General features: G+C 50.7%; 1 protein-coding gene across 6 annotated transcripts in view; it reads right to left on the bottom strand.

Moving 5' to 3' along the window:
• The window catches only part of CSGALNACT1 (chondroitin sulfate N-acetylgalactosaminyltransferase 1), a 338995-nt gene that overhangs the window by 83024 nt on the left and 235532 nt on the right, over positions 1-20439 (bottom strand). Inside the window, exon 1 of one of the 6 annotated variants that reach the window (XM_027529741.1) lies at positions 8388-8498. The exons of 3 other annotated variants lie outside the window; for them this stretch is intronic. The gene's annotated coding sequence lies outside the window, so the exon portion shown is untranslated. Of the gene's footprint in view, positions 1-2079; positions 2176-8292; positions 8368-8387; positions 8499-20439 lie in introns of those variants that run through there. 2 more of the 6 variants (XM_027529739.1, XM_027529740.1) reach the window with 2 other exon arrangements.

Here is a 20439-nt window from a genome sequence, read left to right as displayed (position 1 = left end):
AGGAAACTAAGATCTGCAAGTCATGCAATCAGCCGAAAAGAGAAAAGAATATGCTTACAACAGGTGATTAAATATTGTTTGGTGTTTCTGAATCAGAATGCAGGTACCCATTTGCAGAGGCGTGCACACAAAAAACAAAGCATGCAGAAAAAAAAAAAAAACAGGAAGAAAAGATGGCAAAGTGTGAGCTCTCTCTTACTAGAGTAGGATTAATGGTGAGCTTTCTTTATCATGTCAATTGTCCACAATGGCACATATTATTTTCGTGGTTAAAAGGGAAAAGCAAAACTTAAATGACAGTGGGATTGCAGACATGCCCTGCTCAAGCCCAGATGCAGACAGTGAGCATCCCTGATCTCGAGGGCACCCGCCCAGGGGAAGAGCTTCAGGCCGGCTCAGGGTGGTCCTCACACGTTCTGCTGAGCAGCATGGAAGCACCTGGAGGCTCAAATATGCCAACGCTAAGTTTGGATGGTAACATGCAGAATGAGCAGATAGTTCTTCCAGGGCAGTGGGTGATGAGTTTACAGAGAAAGGGATAAGGCTGGGAGGAGACCTGAAACACTGCTTGGTGAGAACTCAAACCCAGGATGCCTCTGCCCACCCTCCAAGAGGGATTCCCAGTCCTGGCGGCTCACCAGGAATACCCAGCCAGACCCACATGGCCTGTCACACACACACACTCTGTACCTCAACTTCACCATCCCCCCAAACAAATGCAGGGCCACCTGGCTCTGACCCACTGTCCCCCTTTCCCAGGCACCCCTTCCTCCTCCACCCATCAATGACCGTCTCTTCCTCACCCCCTCAACTCCCTCCCTTCCTCTATCCCCTTTTCTCGACTCCCTTGCCCATCTGAGCTACAAAAAAGAAAGAACAATAAATGAATCAAATAAGATTTCTTGTTCTGGGAGATTTTAATAAATTTTCCTAGATGCACTCATCTTCTTACTCAACATATCACTTCCCTGAAACGAGCTTCCTGAGGGTACTGTGTCTGGGTCATTTCAATACTTAAAAAAAATCCCTGTGATAACAAAGTTACTTTTCACATAGTCTTCACTAGACCTAGATATCCAGATTCTCGCCTCATTTACCAGTGGGCTGTCTCACTGATGGAACGGAAGAACTCTAGGCAATTAGTAGCTTCTGGGCCCCAGGGAAAAGCAGGAGGTGATCCTTCTGCACCCTCCGTGTGCTGAAAATGCAGCGAACAGCAGGGTCACTGAGTCTGAGTAGTCGTCCCTTTGTCCTGCAGCCACAGCCGGGGGTTTTTCTCTCCTGCTCCTCAGGGGATGTGCCTCGTATGATATTACTGTTACCAAAATAGCTGATTTCCCAATTTTCCGTTAAGATGCAACACCTAACATTCTCTCCAATGTCTCCCTTGGCCTGAGGATTCTCCAGCCTATACTTTAGCACAGTACCTGGGTATCGGTGTCGAGTTTAAAGTGCATGTTTAGTGCATGTTTCCGTCTGATGAAAATCCCAGGATTTATGTAATTACTGTAATTCTGTGATTAAAAACATCTCAGCTTGGGAATTCAGGCACCGTGATGTTTTTAATGACATCCCTTGGATTAACTCATTATATGCGAGTACTAACTCATTATATGCGAGTACTAAATTACCAGTGAAGACACGTTACCATGTTATTCGGCCACTTTAAAAGACTTTTACTTTAAATGGATTGTCACTAAAGACCAAATAAGCAAGTCAAAAAAAAACCAACCAAACAAACAAATGGAACATTCAACACCATTAATTGTGCTGGGGAAACAAAGTATGCAATCTTTCTAATGTTTCGAATGGAATAATTGTTGTATTTGCATAATAAATTGAAATCATGTTGGTTAACTGAAGCAGTGCATTAAAGCAATGGTTAAAAATTTTTAAAACTGTACAGTAATTATTTTGTTCCGTTCCATAAATCTCTTGAAAGTCTAGTCCAGCTTTTGAAGTTGACTAGTATAAATTTCAAAGTTATTTGGTATTTCACTCTTTGAGATATAAAAGGAGAAAAAAAACAGGCTTAGTAAGAAATGACTTTTTAAAAGAATCAAAAGCCATAAAAATTACCGCCAAGGGAGCAGTGATGGATTGCTCCTCTTAAAGGTCAGGAGCGGATAAGGTACATCAGCAACAAAACTCCGCACCTCTCAGCACGCAGTGCTTTTCGATGTTTCTAGCAATCTATCCTGTAATCAAAATAGTAAACTGGTTGCACGTTTGCCTGCTGGATTCAGGAGGCTTATCCTCGCCACTCCTGCTTCTACAGCGACATCGTATTTTTCATCTGCAGCAAAGGCGTTACCTTCCCAGCTCTACCACATACACGTGCGGGACGCCTCAATGAGATACAACCATACAACCCGGACCAAACCTACAAGCAAACCACAAAGGCCCAGCCTCTCCTGCTCTCTGCAGAGGTGTTGGGAGAATGAAAGAGTTAACATTTACACTGTTTACAGCTGCAGATGGAGCCCAGCATGTAATTACCAGGCACTATCATCAGAGACAGTGAAAATACAGCTGTTACCATCCCAGCAGCATTGTGCTACTATTTAAAAAACAGAAAAGGCACCCAGATTTCAGAGGAGTTCCATCTTTGGGGTAGTCAGGGGCAAGTCCTGATGGGAAGAGCCAACTCACTGGAAAAGCCCCTGATGCTGGGAATGATCGAAGGCAAGAGAAGAGGGCAAGAGAGGATGAGATGGTTGGACGGCACCAATGGATATGAACTTGGGCAAACTGAAAGATGGTGAGGTACAGGGAAGCCTGGTGTGCTGCAGTCCATGGGGTCACAGAGTCAGACGTGACCTGGCAACTGAACAACAACAAAGTCCTCTCAGTAACCAACCTTAGGACGAGTAAAAGGGAGGTGCATGTTCCTACTTTTTAACTACAAAAAAATCCTCGGGCTCGTTGCATCTGCTAGCTATATTTTACTGTTTTTAAATCTTTTTTTACCTTATTGTCATTGCAATTAGCATTAGATTTTTCTGGTACTCTAGTTAGTAGAGCAAAGTTAAGGATGATGTTTTGTTGTTGTTCATTGTTTAGAGAGGAAAAAACAAGAGCATAAATGTATCAGACATTTCAAAATGCTGTTTTACAAAATAACCAAATATTAGGTTTTTTTTTAAATCCTGATTAAAAGTAGACATAAAGTAACGATAGATCACTGTGAAGTCAAGCAAGGGCATACACTTTATGTCTGTTTTTCAGAAAAGTTCAAGAAAATAAACCATGGAGATAGCTTTAAAGCAAAAGTTTGACTCAAATCCAGTACTTTAGAGAAAAGTCCACCTGAGAAGTAATACTTTTTTTCTTTTCTCTTCACCCAGTCGTGTCTGACTCTTTGCGACCCCGTGCACTGTAGCCCACCAGGCACCTCTGTCCATGGGATTTCCCAAGAAAGAATACTGGAGTAGGTTGCCATTCCTTTCTCCAGGGGATCTTCCTGACCCAGGTCTCCTGCACTGCAGGCAGATTCTTTACCGTCTGAGCCACCGAGGAAGCCCTTTTACTCCCCTGCCACCTTCACTTCAAAGGTCCATCCTTCCCAAGAGCTCCCCCCAGGCTTCCCTGCCCCAGCCAAATCCCCAGGGATGTTCTGTGACGCACACCATCCAAAAAGCACAGCACTTATCGACTAGACTGAAGGGACAGCCAAGCACAGTGGCTTTGCTGCTGTTTTTACAACCTCTGAGCAACAGAAGGGCAGGCGGAGGTTCCGCCAAGGTCCGCTGCGAGGGCAGACGATGCTGCAGAGCAGTGCTCGCCACATCACCCAGGGCAGAGCAGGTTCCTCCAAGGTCCGCTGCGAGGGCAGACGATGCTGCAGAGCAGTGCTCGCCACACCACCCAGGGCAGAGCCCACTCAGTGCAAGGTCCCTCCCCAAACTCTCGGGCCAGACAGGGGCTCTCGGGACAGGCAGACTGACCCTAATAGCTCTGCCCTGGGGTATGCAGGCAGGGGGCTGCTTAAGGAATTTCTTTCTGAACAGTCAAGGCAGAGAGTCTGAAAGACACAAGGGCCTAAGCCAAGGGGCCCAGTCATGGGGTAGGTTTCTCAGACTCCAGCTGCAAGCCATCTGACAGCCTGCGCTGACCAGCAAGCGTCTGGGGCAGCCCCAGGCCTCCAGAGAGCACAGCAAGGGCCCAAGACGGGGAAGAATCCAGGAGGCTGTCGCTGTTCATCCTCGCTGTTACTGAGCATCTGCTAGTACCCTGCCGACAAGAAGTTACAGGAGATGAAAAGGGGACCGAGCCCAAGTTCCAGGAGCAAGTTCATGAGCTTGCAGGGGAACGAAGCCCTTTGCCAATAACTGTAACACGAACCCTTAACAGCCAAACTACACTGAGACAGATATCATCGCTAATGCCATGTTCCCTCCTACCAAATGTACGGGGGATAGGGTTGAGAAGTATAAAAAAATAAATTTCAAAATGACAAGAGCTTAAAATAAATGTTAGGTACCTACAACATTCCTTAACATAGGCAAGCGGCTACAGGGACTGTGTATCCTTTCATCTTAGAGTGGAAACAGAGTGAAATGAAGACACGTCTTAAGTTTGGTCCAGGGTCTAACAGTCACCGAAAATGAGGAGAGTAGACATTACAATTTCTACAGCCAGGACAGAAGCGCTGTTAGATGCGTGTCCCGGTTTCACGCTACAGATGCCAGGGGACATTTCGGTCAGCAGGGCTGTGGCCTGCGACAGAGAGAGCCTTCCAAGAGGCCTCTACGAGTGTCCCTGAGAAGTTCACACACGCTGAGGACCGCAGGACAAGCCCCGCTGTGAGACGCGGCCGTGACGGCAGCAGGCAGAAGGGTCGGGGCTCATTGGTGAGGCCAGGCCAGGCAGCCCTACTCGGCACAGTGACAGGCCTGAGTGACAAAGTAGCCCGTTCAGGGCATGGCCATAAAGGCCCCGGGACAGCTCCACCCTGGGCACACGCCCAGCCAGAAGGGCGGGAGCGAAGAAAAGCAACCGTGTGTCCTGAGCCAGGAAGAGGGGGACCAGGGCCCCAGGCCACCCTGTGCAGCGGCTCCTTGAGGGACACAGACAATTGGCTCTTTGAAAGCAGGGGCACAGCAGACCCTCGGTGGCAGGATTAGCTGTACTAATGGAAAATCTATGGATGGAGGAGCCTGGTGGGCTGCAGTCCACGGGGTCGCTAAGAGTTGGACACGACTGAGCAACTTCACTTTCACTTTTTACTTTCATGCATTGGAGAAGGAAATCGTAACCCACTCCAGTGTTCTTGCCTGGAGAATCCCAGGGATGGGGGAGCCTGATGGGCTGCCGTCTATGGGGTCGCACAGAGTCGGACACGACTGAAGCGAGTTAGCAGCAGCAGCAGCAACGGAACATAAATTGAGGTCCCATCTCCTGGGTAAGCACACTATCCTGAATGTGTGTGCAGAAGGCATCATGCAAGGACACTTATTCAGACAGACTTCAGATGCTCTCAGAAACATATATAAAGTGACTCTGTAAGCCTCGCCCTGGAAAAGCCCCTGATGCTGGGAAAGACTGAGGGCAAGAGGAGGAGGGGGTGACAGAGGATGAGATGGTTGGATGGCATCACCGACTCAATGGACATGAGTTTGAGTAAACTCTGGGAGTTGGCAATGGACAGGGAGGCCTGGCGTGTGGCAGTCCATGGGGTCACAAAGAGTCGGACACGACTGAGTGACTGAACAACAACAAACCCTTGGCCTGCCTCAGCGCTGCAGGAATTCTCTCTGCTTCCACTTAGCTCCCGTATGCACCAGGCAGCTCCCAGCATGGCCTGGCATCCCTGCCTCCCTGTCGGCCTGGGGCACGTGTGAGGGGCCAAGGCCACCCGCAGGAGTGCGGGAAATTCTGCAGAATCCAGCAAAAGGCAGACCAAAGCCACTCCGGGAGCTGAAGACACCCAGCTCCCAGCCCCACCTCCCTGCCTCCTGTGAACACACTTCTTTCTAACTCTTTCCCACCCGGTCTCTTAGAGATGCAACTCCTGCCGCAGCGTCGTGTGGTCCAGAGCAAGCCGCCTCTTGTTCACATCTGCCACTTTAGGGCTGAGATGTTGCAGGGATGTTAAAACTGCCGGAAAATGAGCATATTCTTCCCAAATCACACCCCCGGGAGCTGAGGAGCTGCACTTCTCCAGCATCGCACATCTTTCTGCAACACAAGCGTCTCTTCTCCAGGCGGCTTGAGTCAGCACTCATCCTGTGCCAAGCACTGTCAGCCTCAGGGTGCTTCTGACGGCAGTTGAGGAGCGCAGGGAAGATCAGTGTCGCTGTCCACACAGGACCGGGTGAGGGCCAGCGGGGCACAGCCTTCACCTGGCATCACAGTGTCAGTGTGGTCGGGGAGCATCCTCACAGCCTCCCCAGCCTGATGCCAGGCTGCCCGGCCCAAGGCTCTGTCCACGACAGGCTTTGAGGGCCATGCTCCTCCTCCACCCCCGGATCAGTGGTCTCCAAGCTGATGGATGTAAACAGCTCGGCATGCCCGGCAGGAAGTGACCAGTGGGTGAGGACCAAATGTCTAATGAATTCATTGACAAGCTACACACCAATCTTACAATACTGCTGAGTTACATGTTCACAAAACAATACCCCGACAACAATGAATCATGAAAAATGCTTTGAATGTCTTCTCATTCCAATGGACCATCCTGAGCTCCCCCGGGACCTGCTTCTGGCTCCCACATAACTGCCCTCCTCACCGCCTTTCATTCCGGTATCCCCAGGACACAAAACTGCAGCCCCACCCACCCAGGGCCCAGTGCAGGCTCCCAATCCACAGGGTGACCTGCCTGCCTCTGGACCCCTGGCGCCATCCCAGGGTCTCCAACACCAACCGCCAGACACTGCCTGGCCCCAACCACGAGCATGCTTCCCTCCCTTCCAACCTGGAGGACTTGGACCTCATGGCCTTCAAGATGCCCTGAGGGTCCTCCCTGTAACCAGATCCAGAGGGGGTTCCCCACGGCCCAGAGGGATGGAAAGCCCCTTGCTGGGAGGCACCCCTCCAGCACCCGCATCTCCATACTGCTTGGAAGGAATCCTTCTGCTTCCGTTTTCCCTACTTTGAAGCAGAGACAGGGAAATGCAGAAAAAAGACACTAGGGTCTGCTAACCAGAAAATGAATGCAGAGATGAGTCACAACTCTGAAAGCTGAAAAGCCAGGAAACAGGCCAGCCCTCCGTGCTGATCGCTTTGGATTTTGGCTTCTAATTTGCCAGTGAATGTTTGAAAGAGAGGGTCTTCCTGAAATACACGTAGATCTTCCTTCTCATCCCCCTTGCCACCTCTGCCCTTGTTTCAGGAGCATCTAAGGGGGTCAGTCGGCACAGGTTGGGGCCGTGGAACCTGGAGGCGGGGGTGACAAGAGAGCAAGGTTCCACAAGAGAACACAGGGCTCACGCTGCATGGTCTCGGCCCACGAAGAAGCTCTTCCTGGCAGGAAGATGCCCCAAGCATAAGAGCAGGGCTGAGTCAGCTGCCTAAGAGACCTGTCCTGTCTCTGTCTGCCCCTCTGTCCCGCCCGGTCTCTGGGGCTGGTGGGGCCGCCTGAGAAACCTGGCTCCCAGCCCCTCCCAGTGCTTACAATCAATCACACCCACTTAGCATCTGCTCTGGGCCAGACCCCAGATTAAGCAGTTTATAAACATTATCTCATTTAATCCTCAAAACAATCTCATTAACGATAAGGACACTGAGGCTGACAGCAGTGAGGTCACTAGCCCCCGGTGCAGAACCGGCCAGCAGCCAAGCCCCGCATCAAATCCGGCTCAGTCTTGATGCCACACCGGGCTGGTACCCGCCAGGCTGTGCCGTTCACTACCCTCAGGAATCCCGAACTGCTTGCTGCGACCCGCCCCTCCTCCTGCACCCAACCTGTCCAATTTTTCTTGCTTCTAAGCACCCAGTGGATCTTGCCTGGCCTCTCAGACGTGGTACAGAGCAGTCATTTTTCTCCATCATGTTTTGTCTCCCCATTTAGCTGTGGTTTGTACGTCCGCATCCCCTTAGCAGCTCTGCAAACTCACAGTGTCCCTGGAAATACCGGGGATCCCGGGCGTGCCTGGGGCCCCCCAGTGGGGCCGGGGACAGAACAAGCCTGCAACAGCCAGAGGCCTCTGAGCAGATGCCAGGAGCCCTACCCCACGCATCAGGTTTAAGACAGCGCAACTAAAATGCACTCCGGCAAGGGGAATTTCTTCTTCGAAAGGAGAAAAACAGGACATCTCTTGGTCAGTTAACCGAGATGCTGGCTGGACTCACTACGAGCTCTCTTCTGCCAAACACCGAATTCTCCCTTCCTTCCTCCAGAGGCTGGTGAAGGGGCTGCCCGTGCAATGGCCATCACCACACGTCACCTATGCTCCCGTGCAGGCAGAAGCCACCCTGGAAAGTGACATCGCTGGAGACTCAGGGAAGTGCACCCCTGGGGAGACCACGTCCCGAGGTCACACAGTCCAGCTTCCGGGGAAAGGCGTGCTGGTAATCAACACGGAGAGGACTAATTAAAAGTGAGCAGGGCTCTGTGCCAAGCCCTCCTAGCCAAGAGCGGCAGGCAAGCAGGGCCCCCACGCAGATGCGGGGCGGAGTCGCTGGGTGGTAAACACCAGCTCCCGGGGAGGTGGGAGGCGTGAGTCACCCTCCCCGAGCTGTGAAGGCCGAGGATGGGGGCGGGCGCTCAGGCTCACTTACAGGGAGGGCAGAAGAGAGGGGGAAAGCTGAGTTCTCGTGCACCGATTAGCAGATCGGAGGAGGGAGGAGAAGAAGAGGATGAGAAACGAGCGTCACCAAATGCCTCCCCCGCACCCCAGCCCCGTCTTGAAAACACTTTCAGACACAGAGCGGCTGCACACCCACCAAGCAGGTGACAAGTCCCAGGCAGGGACCTGATGGCCTTTCAGGCAGCCCAGCAGCTCCCCCAAGGACATTCCAAGAATCACTGCCCCTCAAGCATCATCTGCCGTCTCCCGTGAACCTCACGCGAGTTGGTGATCCCGATCTCGAGAGTAGGAAACCGGACTTCGGGGAGATCTGAGACTTTCCCACACGGCCGGGAGCCTCCACACCCCCAAGGGCGTCGACGCCCATCAGCACGACACCCCAGAGCACAGACAGAGTGAGCACACTTACAGAATCAGACCACGGTGGCAAAGGGGAGGCGATGCCCATGAGCAGGGCCACAGGGAAGTGTAGGCAGGCAGCGAACATGTGCGCCAGGGAAAGCTCTCCAAAGAGCACCAACAGCCGCCAAGGCGAAGCGGAACCAGACACCAGCCGCTGAGAGCGCGAGACAGCAGAGCTTGGGTCTGGAGGGGGAGAAGCGGGGAGGGGTGCCCAGGGCCTCTCCCCTCCCCACCCTGGGCTCCCCTGGGGGAGACCCCACATTAGGGCAAACAGTGGCGACCCACGGCTCTCTCCTGGCCCCGTGGACACCCTGTTGACACCCCATGGCTACGCAAGCCGCCCCCCGCCAGGGTTGACACTCATTTTCCGGCACCAGCCGTGTGATGTGTGAGTGTGGCTGCCCCAGGTCTCCGGAAAGAAGCGGGTGAGCACAGCCGCTCCCCAACCCTGCCACGGCCCCAGAGGAGCAACCGACCCCCAGACACATCCTGAATCAAAAGTGCTGGGACCCACCCTGTGGAGGCCAGCAACGCATTTTGCTGGCTTGTGTGAAGCCTAGGAGTCAACCACTGTCCTGAGTCAAGACAAAATGACCACCTGACTCAGCTCGGTCCTCCGACCTGGTCCTTTCCCACCAAGAAGTAGGCACCAGCACACACACGGGGCCGTGCTTCCACAAAGCGGTCCTTACCGAACAGGACTGAGACAGCAAGGCCTGCACAGGAGTTAGAAATCCCATGGAGCCAGGTCAGCAGAGTATGAGTGCAGAAAAGAACCAGCAATGCTGAAAAATATACTATTAGTCCAATATCGTATAAATGAAAGATGTAGCATTATTTTCACAAAAAATAAAACCTCGGGTTGATCACAGACCATATTTAAAGTCCAGCTGTGGCCCACCATACCATAAGCCCCTCCGCTAGTATGCCCCGGCATCCCTTGGCTTGAACCCGGACACCAAGCCTCTCCTGCCTCCACTATTTCTGCTGAGGTGGCCAACTGATCACTAGGGGACTAGCTAAAAGCATTTCCAGATATCACTCCTAGAAAGAAAGTTACTGGCAATGAAAACTGTCCTATTTCTACACGAGATAAATGACACAGGGTGCTTATTTAATCCAAGTTTGTTATTCAGTTTAATACTTCTTAATATTCCCCTAACATCCCTCTGCTTCATTCTTAAAATATCCCCTGGCCCTCCTGGAAACTTTCCTGTCTAGGACCCCACTCTACTTGCCTCTTCTTCCTGCTTCTCTGATGTCTCCGATGAGGTAGGTTCTATTAACATCATACCCATTTTGCAGGTAAGGTCACTGAGGCAGAGGTTAGTCACTGCCTCAGGTCACCCAGCAACGAAAGGGTAGAAGTGGGTTTCCAGCCCAGGCAGCATGGCCCTACTGTCTGTCTCTCCATCACCAGGCCCTGTGGCTTCTCTGCCACTTGGTGGTGTTGTCACTAAGTCATGTCCAACTCTTCTGTGACCCCATGGACTGCAGCCCGCCAGGTTTCTGGGTCCATGGGATTTTCCAGGCAAGAATACTGGAGTGAGTTGCTGTTTTCTTCCCAGGAGAATCTTCCTGACCCAGGGATCCAACCCACGTCTTCTGCACTGGCAGGCGGATTCTTTACCACTGAGCCACCCGGGGAGCCCTTCTCTACCCTGTACTATGTGCTTTTAAGAGGCCTGGGCCTTGTAGAGGGAAAGCATAGAACCTGGCCAGGGAGCAAGGCTGGTGTATCAGGGGACCGGAATACAAGGAACTGGCTGGGCTGGCACCCTGACCTCAGACTTCCGGCCTCCAGAGCTGTGAGAATTAAACACGTGCTGTTTGAGCCACATTGTCTATGGTGTCGTAAGAGGGGTCTGTGCGGAGACAAGTCTTCTGTCGCCATAGGGCATCTGCACTATAGCCTACAGGCAGTGGTCAGCCAGCCGGCTACCTTTCTTGAACAGGAGTCATTGTGAGCTGAACTGAATTTCAGCAAACGGACAGTGCTGAGAGGCCCCGGAGAAAGGCGATCGGCACTGGGCAGATGGGCCTGAGGTCAGTGCGCCTCTGAGGGGTGGAGTAAGGCAAGTGGAGCCAGCAGCACTCAGTGTGGGGGATGGAGGTTCTAGAAAGGTCCGTTGGGTTCCATCTCCAGGACCTGGACTGGAGACCGGCCTGACAGGGAGAGGGAGCATCCACGGAGGAGGAGGGTGCCGGGTGGAGCTCTGGGAAAGGACAGGCTCATGGGGAGATCAGCAGAAAGAGGGGTCTCGTTCTGGACACGCCTGGTTGCTGAGGTGGGGGCCGTGGGGTTGGAGGGGGATCAGTCTGGCACAGCCATCGTTTCACCAACCAGAAAGGTGAGCCTGGAAGAAATAGCTGCTGTTGAGACAAAGTGATGGGGTCAGCATAAAGCACAGTCAGAAGCAGACTCCTGGACTTGGGATGCCCGGTCCCTGCCTCTATCCTGCACCCTGAAGTGTGTCAAGGTGTCAGTCACTCGGTCGTGTCTGACTCTTTGTGACCCCATGGACTGTAGCCCGCCAGGCTCCTCTGTCCGTGGGATTCTCCAGGCCAGAAGCCATTTCCTCCTCCAGGAGATCTTTCTGACCCAGGGATGGAACCTGCATCTCCAGCATTGCAGGCAGATTCTTTACCATCTGAGCCACCAGGAAAGCCCACACTGCATATCAAAGTAGCTCCTTCACATCCTCATCATCCCCCAAAGTCTGGTTTATTTTTTAAAAGAGAAGAAAATTGTAGTGTATCTGAAAAGTTTTCCCCGAACTGCATTTAAACAGAGAGGTGGGGACCCCAGGCAGGTTCCCAGGGGGCTTTGAAAGGTCACTGCATGTAAAGACTCAGCATGGCACCCTGGCATCAGGACAGCACAGGGCAGGAGGTCTTCACACATCCTGGACATCACTCGGGTATTGGGGAGTATACCTCCCAGCCAAGCAGGAAGCAGACTGCCTGACCAGCAGACTGCCCACTTGGACCACAGGCACAACTCAACCAAAGTGGGACCCACCAGGTCAAACGCCAGCTGGTACCGTTCTTTTGAGAGAAATCTCTGATCCTCCTAGGGTATTTCTAAAGGCAATTTTCCAGTAGTAGCTTGAAAAGACATGATTTGATACAGCAGCATTCTAGTTCTAGCTGCTGGTACTACAGCTACTCCTGGGGTTTAAAAAAAATTTTTTTTAAACAACAATAAAACCTTCTGGTTATGCACATGGAGCTCTGAGACCACCCACCTGGTCCCACCAGAAGGTGGCAGGTGGGACCCTCATGACAACCATTTCCTCCATAGTAACAAGGGAGCAGAAAATAGCTCCTGACATTCAGCAGCGATGTCACGATTAACATGAACTTTATCCACCCAGTCACTGAGTACGTATCGAGTGAGACCGTTCGGACGATCACAGGGTCAGAGGAGGGGCGCGCTGAGGGCCCCACCGGCTGCCAGGGGATGTGGTCAACGTTCCGCTCCCACTCCAGCTCCACTAGTAAGGACGCCCATTGTTTTAATTTTTAAAAGGGGAAAAGATAAAGAATTCTAAAGATACTCCATTGACAGTGTCTAGTTTTTTCTAGATTTTTTTTTTTCAGATACTTTTCTATTACAGGTTATCACAAGATATTGAATAGAGTTCCTGTGCGATACAGTAGGTTCCTGACGATTACTTCCTATGTACAGCGGTGTGCGTGTTCATCCCAAACTCCCGATTTACCCCTCCCCTTCCTGGACTGTGTGGTCTGAGTGTGCCTCTGGGTGTTCAAACCTCTTTCTTTCACGTGCTCCAGACAAGGTGAAAACTCCATGACCTTGTCACAGTCCTTACTTATTTTTAAACTTTTTATTTTATACTGGAGTCTAGACAATTAACAATGGCGTGAGAGTTTCAGGTGAACAGCAAAGGGCCTCAGCCACCCATAATATACGTGTCCCTACTGTCCCCCAGACTCCCCTCCATCCAGGCTGCCACTGAGCAGAGTTCCCCGTGCTATACAGCAGGTCCTTGTTGGTTATCCATTTTAAATGCGACAGTGTGTATTTTTTCTTTAACTCCTTCCACGTATAAAAAAAAAAAGAGTTGAATTTTTTTTTTCTTAAACCAAGCTAATGGGTCTCAAGATTGATTCAAAGGCAATTATCCTGTGGAGAAGTGAGTCTGAGATTAGCTCCACGTTTAATGAGTGTTGCTTCATCTCTATTAAAAGCCTATAATGAGGTGACATGTTTAAGGAGCTTCCTTGGCTGCAGAGCTGACCCCATGGCTTACCTACCTTTGGCTGATATTTATTTCCAAGTTTCTGGCTCCTGGATAGGACTGACATAAGCAGAAACATAACAAAATGAAGGGCACCTCTGTCAAATATTCCCCAACCTCAGCTTTGGCGTCAGACGAGAGATGCTGAAAAGAATGAAGCGGGGCCATCCCACCCCCACCCGGCCCTGAGCAGCCACCAGGGAATCCAGAGACAGGGCAAAGCACAAACCAGACCACACCTTCAGGCCTTAGCAGCACATATAATCTACTGGTCTTTCTCTCTAGTAATTCAGAAAAGGGAGCGCCCCCCGCCCCGTCCCCTCGCCTACTTCAGCACAGAAGCTTCCTATTCTTCATCTCATTCATTTGCGAGGTCAAGGTCTCCCTCAAGGGCACACAATCCCAGCTGCAGAGCTCATGAAAAAATAATGTCAGTTTTCTTTAAACAAATGTGGAGATGCTTTGCAGGGTACAAAACCGAAACACTCGCAACGGGTGGGATCATCGCTGCTTTTATCTTCACTGTGACTGACACAAAGAACTTGCAGAAATGTCAAAGGAACAATGCCGAGAACAGTGCGTTAGGAGGTGATAATTGAGGAAAACACATTCTGGTTTCCACAGCAAGCTCAAGGCCAAGTCTGTTCTCAGATGGCTGGCACCCGCTTCTGGCCCCCAGCTCCTCTCTAATCCTGCTCCCCACCACTCCCACAACACTGCCCATTCCTCACCTGGCACCAGGTGTGCTCAGAGAGGCCTCCCCTCCCCCAGAGACAGACAGACAGACAGCTGGAGGGATGGCTCGGTGTGTGGACTTGATCAACAGGGGTGAGTGAGCCCAGACTACTGGAGACCTTGCTCAGGAGGTCGTCGTCGGTGACTGGGGACAAGCTGCCAACCCGGAGCGGCCGGCCCACAGCCTGAGTGCCCGGTCAGACCCCCGTGATGGGGGAGGCTGTGGCAGCTCTGCTCTGCTGCCTGCGGAGGGACTGCTGTCCAGGCCCATAGAGCTGCCCCCTGTCCAATCCCACCCGCAACCCGTCTCTGAAATCCAACCGGGTTGACAGAAGAGAACACGGACTTAGGGGCTGGACCCAGGTTCTACCCAGAAGCATGCGCTCCCTTAACTCGGAGGGTAGAAGAGTCGTTGTTTAAGGACCCTTAACTCTGAACTTATAGATTCATTTAAGACGTACAGATAAAAAGAAAAATGCTTCTTTGACTGATAAAGAGATTACTTACACTCTTAGGAGGCATCACCCAACAGCAGTCAATTACAAATGAAAATACAGCATTCTCAAAAATATCATGCGATTTAATGGGGGGGAAACTGTGTACTTGACAAACGTCAATCTAGATCCTACTTTTCTAAATTATATCCTGAGTAAAGTACCCCCAAATAAAAAATACTTGGCTCATTCTTCTCATACTAAAATTAGCAAAGCTCTGGTCATTCCAGGACTGGACAAGATGCTAACGGAATCTTTAGACAACAAGCTGTTTAACAAGCATGTACTGCACCTAATGAATAACGAATTACATATGGCAAGCCAAGTTCAAGACATCAGCTACCTGTATCACACAGACCTGTATCTACATGTCTGCACTTAGAAATAAGTGGAAGTGCATATACATTAAGTACAAAGAGGAGAGTGAAAAAGTTGGCTTAAAACTCAACATTCAGAAAACGAAGAACATGGCATCTGGTCCCATCACTTCATGGGAAATAGATGGGGAAACAGTGGAAACAGTGTCAGACTTTATTTTTCTGGGCTCCAAAATCACTGCAGATGGTGATTGCAGCCATGAAATTAAAAGATACTTACTCCTTGGAAGGGAAGTTATGACCAACCTAGATAGCATATTCAAAAGCAGAGACATTACTTTGTCAACAAAGGTCCGTCTAGTCAAGGCTATGGTTTTTCCTGTGGTCATGTATGGATGTGAGAGTTGGACTGTGAAGAAAGCTGAGTGCTGAAGAATTGATGCTTTTGAACTGTGGTGTTGGAGAAGACTCTTGAGAGTCCCTTGGATTGCAAGGAGATCCAACCAGTCCATTCTAAAGGAGATCAGCCCTGGATGTTCTTTGGAAAGAATGATGCTAAAGCTGGAACTCCAGTACTTTAGCCACCTCATTGGAAGAGTTGACTCATTGGAAAAGACTGTGATGCTGAGAGGGATTGGGGGCAGGAGGAAAAGGGGACGACAGAGGATGATATGGCTGGATGGCATCACAGACTCTATGGACGTGAGTCTGAGTGAACTCCGGGAGTTGGTGATGGACAGGGAGGCCTGGCGTGCTGCGATTCATGGGGTCACAAAGAGTCGGACACGACTGATCAACTGAACTGAACTGAACTGATAGATGTACAGATACATCTCAAGACATAAAGATGAATAAGCTAGAGTTCCCACAGGAGGCAGACACATGAACAGATAAACCATGAGCTTTTTTCTGGGCTAGAGAAGCAAGGCAAGAAGGGGCTGACACAGACAGGGACAGCCAGCCCGGCCTGGAAGGCTCAGAAAAGGCTTTCTGCCTGAAGTGAAGCCTGAGCCAGGGCTCTAAGGGGGTGCTTAGCAAGGCAGAGAAAGGATGAAAGAGTGTTTCGCAGGAAACAGCCCCACGGCAGGGCTGGGGGCGGGAAGTATCACGGTGCACATGGGCTGTGCAGGCTGTCGGGGTGTCTGGAGCAGGCCCCTGAGCAGAACCTGGGAAGGTGGAGTTTAGAGAGGGGAGTATGAATGTGGCCTTGGACATGTTAGGTTGAACTTCCAGGGGGAGACGGGGAATAAGAGGAAGTCTAGCCTGGAGACAGCACAGCGTCGAGGCCATCAGTGTACAGACGTCATCACACCCTGAGGATGAAGAGGATAATATGGGGAGAGAACAGAGCAGCAAGAAAACCTGGTCCCCGAACCAGTGTGGGAACCAGTGCAGAACGGCCAGGAGACAGACCGAGGCCTGTGGGGGAGCCGGGAAGGGACTCCCAGGGGTTCCGAGTCCACGGCTCTGTTACCATTGGAGACTGGGGCCCTGGCCCCTCGAATCTCCCCTGCCGTCCACGAGTCAGTGGGGGTCTGCCTGTCTGAGGTTCAGTATCAGAGCAGCCATTTCTGCCACATAATGGCATGTCCTGCAAACTAACCTTGTAACCACAGTTGATCTCGCAGTCTCCATCTGCCTGAATGCAGTTTCTCCGCTTGTTCAGAACCAAGAAAAAGAAAAAAGAAAGCAACTCCTGACATTCAGAAGCTGCCCCCTGCCCCAGGCCCCCAGCAAGGCCATGTACGCTCGTACTGGACATAAATCATCTCAAGAATACCAGTCGCCACAAGATGGCTCTGAGATCAGGATAAGGAAAAAATAAGGCCACTTCCTAATTCTGTCTGATCACAGAAAAAATCAAAGAGTCACCCATGAAATACCAAACACCTCCTTTCTTGGCCAAAATGACGGATGGCTACTTCTTTCCCATTTCCTCACTTGAGCCACCGCCCCAACAGGTAAGATTTACTGAGGTGCCTCATCAGAGGAACAACCTCCACTTTCGGACAGCATCGGATCTGGACCAACCTGCCCCGCCCCCCTCAGACCCGCCTGCAGGTCATCCAACCAAAACCCAAATCCACATACAAGGTTCTGACAGCCTCTTACTGACACAGCCTGGCTTCTCCCCAGCATGTCTTCATCGCAACGAACAGAAGGCACAGATGACCTGAAGCAGGGCACTCAAAGCTGGTGCACTGGGACAGCCCAGACGGATGGGATGGGAGGGGGTGGGAGGGGGGTTCGGGATGGGGGGACACATGTACACCCATGGCTGATTCATGTCAATGCATGGCAAAAACCACTACAATATTGTAAAGCAATTAGCCTCCAGTTAAAATAGATAAATTAATTTTTTTTTAAAAAAGACACAGAATGACCAAGGATGCCTTCCTGTCTGTGTCTGGAGAAACTGATGGAACTTAGGTGAGGAAGACAAATAAACTGAGCCCTAGGGCCCCACAGACACCAGTCAGGACAGCAGTTACCCCTCAGGGTAGAGAGCCTGGGAACCCTATAAGGAATCAAGGGTTATTGTCAAGATTCAGTTTCTTAGAGTTGGAGCTTCCCAGATGGCGCTAGCGGTAAAGAACCCGCCTGTCAATGCAGGAGACGCTGGTGACACGGGTTCCATCCCTGGGTCGGGACGATCCCCTGGAGGAGGAAATGGCAGCCCACTCCAGTATTCTTGCCTGGAGAATCCCATGGACAGAGGAGCCTGGTGGGCTACAGTCCACGGGTTCACACAGAGTCAGACGTGACTGAAGCGACTTAGCACGCATGCACGCACGCAAGGTGGGTGGTGAGTATATGGGGCTGTCATATTCTTAATAAAATATTTAAGTCTGAAATTTTTAACAATATACTTTTAAGAAGAAGGAGGCAAAATAATGTCAGCTGCTGCTGAGCTGTCAAGCTAAAAGAACTAAAAAAAGGAGGTCACGGTTATTCAGCAAAGGTTCGCCTAGTAGGTTGATGGGTGTGAAAGGTGGGTTAGAGCAGATTACAGAGCAGGAAGGAGATGGAGACAATAAGGAGAGAAAATGTATTCTAATTTAGCTGCAAAGGAGAAGGGAGCGGGAAAGGTGCGTGATGCAGGGCAGCCCGTGATGTCATATGGCGGATGAGACCTGCAGACCTTCACTCAAGACTGGGAAGTAGGAGCCAAATAAAAAAGACCCCCTGCCTCCTGCTGCTTCCTCTGACCCTAGCATCTGGCTTCTGAGTAACATTCAACTGATCATCACCGCACACACCCCTTCCCCACTGAAAGAAAGCGAAAGTGAAGTCGCTCAGTTGTGTTCGACTCTTTGAGACCCCATGGACAGTAGCCTAGCAGGCTCCGCGATCCATGGGCTTTTCCAGGCAAGAATACTGGAGTGGGCTGCCATTTCCTTTTCCAGGGGATGCTTCTTAACCCAGGGATCGAACCCCGGTCTCCTGCATTGCAGACAGACGCCTTACTGTCTAAGCCCCTAGGGAAGCCCTTCCCCACTGCTGCTGTTGCTGCTGCTAAGTTGCTTCAGTCGTGTCCGACTCTGTGCGACCCCATAGACAGCAGCCCACCAGACTCCCCCGTCCCTGGGATTCTCCAGGCAAGAACACTGGAGTGGGTTGCCATTTCCTTCTCCAATGTATGAAAGTGAAAAGTGAAAGTGAAGTCGCTAAGTCGTGTCTGACTCAGCGACCCCATGGACTTCAGCCTATCAGGCTCCTCTGTCCATGGGATTTTCCAGGCAAGAGTACTAGAGTGGGGTGCCATTGCCTTCTCCACTACTGACTAGTAAGTATCACAAATAGGAGCGCCCAGAAAGACTGTACTGCAACTCTTTCCTTCATTAACATAGGTAAGTAACAGACTTTGTATTTATAGTTCAGTTTCTATACTTGAAAATTATAACCACAATATATAAATGTTACTGATGCTGAAGCTCCAGTACCTTGGCCACCTGAATCAAAGAGCCGACTCATTGGAAAAGACCCTGATGCTGAGAAAGATTGAAGGCGGGAGAAGGGGACAACAGAGGATGAGATGGTTGGATGGCATCACCGACTCAATGGACATGAGTTTGAGCAAGCTCCAGGAGATGGTGAAAGACAGGGAAGTGTGGCGTGCTGCAGTCCATGGGGTCGCAAAGAGTTGGACATGACTGAGCGACTGAACAAAAATAGAAGTTATCATAATCCAGAGGCTAAACTCTTGCTTCCAAAAAGACTGGGTAGTGTTTCCCTTCTCCAGGGGATCTTCCCAATCCAGGGATCAAACCCAGGTCTCCCGCACTGCAGGCAGATTCTGTACCAGCTGAGCCACCGGGGAAGCCTAAAAACCAAGCAGAGAAAAGCAACTGTCCACAAAGTTCCAGGACTTCAGACCTCTCCACACAGACACTCTAATGAGAACGAGGTTGGTGACAAGAAGAGCCTCCCAGAACAAGCCACGGAGTTCTGTTCAGCACAGTGCTTCCCTTGGGGGAATCTCCACGGAGCACCCCACATCCCCGCCAGGATGACCAAGGCTGCAGCCACACCTCTGCCTCTCCCCACAGCAGCTCCTTCACTACAGAGGTCAGCGGGGCTCAAGGTCAAACCCAGAACTTGGGCTGCACTCTGGGCTCTAAGAACTACAGCCAGTGGCCACTTGGTGAAGCTGCCATTCCCATTCAACAGAAACACGACAATGATCAATTTGATCACTGTCATCACAGACTAGATTACTTCCCTAATCCCTATGACATGCTACTAACAGATCCCATATCTACTATCTTTATTTGAGAGAGGGAAAAATTTAAAGACCCAAATCACAAGCTTTCTAGATGAATGTAAAATAATGACTCAGCCTGCCGGAATATTCATTCACATCTACACAAAACAAAGAAAAAATATATTTAGAATGCTCCTTGAAATGGGAGTACAGAAGAATTTTTTAAAGATCCTTTTCTTCAAGGAATATGCAATCTAACTGAGGGAAAAAAAATTAAGATATATGTAAAACAAAGCTTACATATAACTTCTAAAAAACATCAAGATAGGATGTTCAAAAGCAGGAGGGGTAAAAACAGACCCCTTAGTATCAACCAAAATATGGCCTCCCCAGGTTTTCTGGCTGTAGGCCTGAATATCTCACATCCTGAGAATGTAGCCAAGTCAAAGTCGGTAAGTCATGTCTGACCCTTTGCAACCTCCTGGACTGTACAGTCCATGGAATTCTCCAGGCCAGAATACTGGAGTGGGCAGCCTTTCCCTTCTCCAGGGGATCTTCCCAACCCAGGGATCGAAACCAGGTCTCCTGCATTGCAGGCAGAGTCTTTACCAGCTGAGCTACCAGGGAAGCCCAAGAATACTGGAGTGGGTAGCCTATCCCTTCTCCAAGGGATCTTCCCAACCCAGGAAAAAAACTGGGGTCTCCTGTATTGCAGGCGGATTCTTTACCAACTGAGCTAGCAGGGAAGCCCGAGTGTAGCCAAGGTGAAAC

This window comes from Bos indicus x Bos taurus, chromosome 27 (assembly GCF_003369695.1).
Source record: "Bos indicus x Bos taurus breed Angus x Brahman F1 hybrid chromosome 27, Bos_hybrid_MaternalHap_v2.0, whole genome shotgun sequence".
In the NCBI taxonomy this organism is placed as follows: domain Eukaryota; kingdom Metazoa; phylum Chordata; class Mammalia; order Artiodactyla; family Bovidae; genus Bos; species Bos indicus x Bos taurus.
The sequence above is the reverse complement of the archived record's forward strand: the minus strand, read 5'-3'. Positions and strand labels throughout refer to the sequence as shown.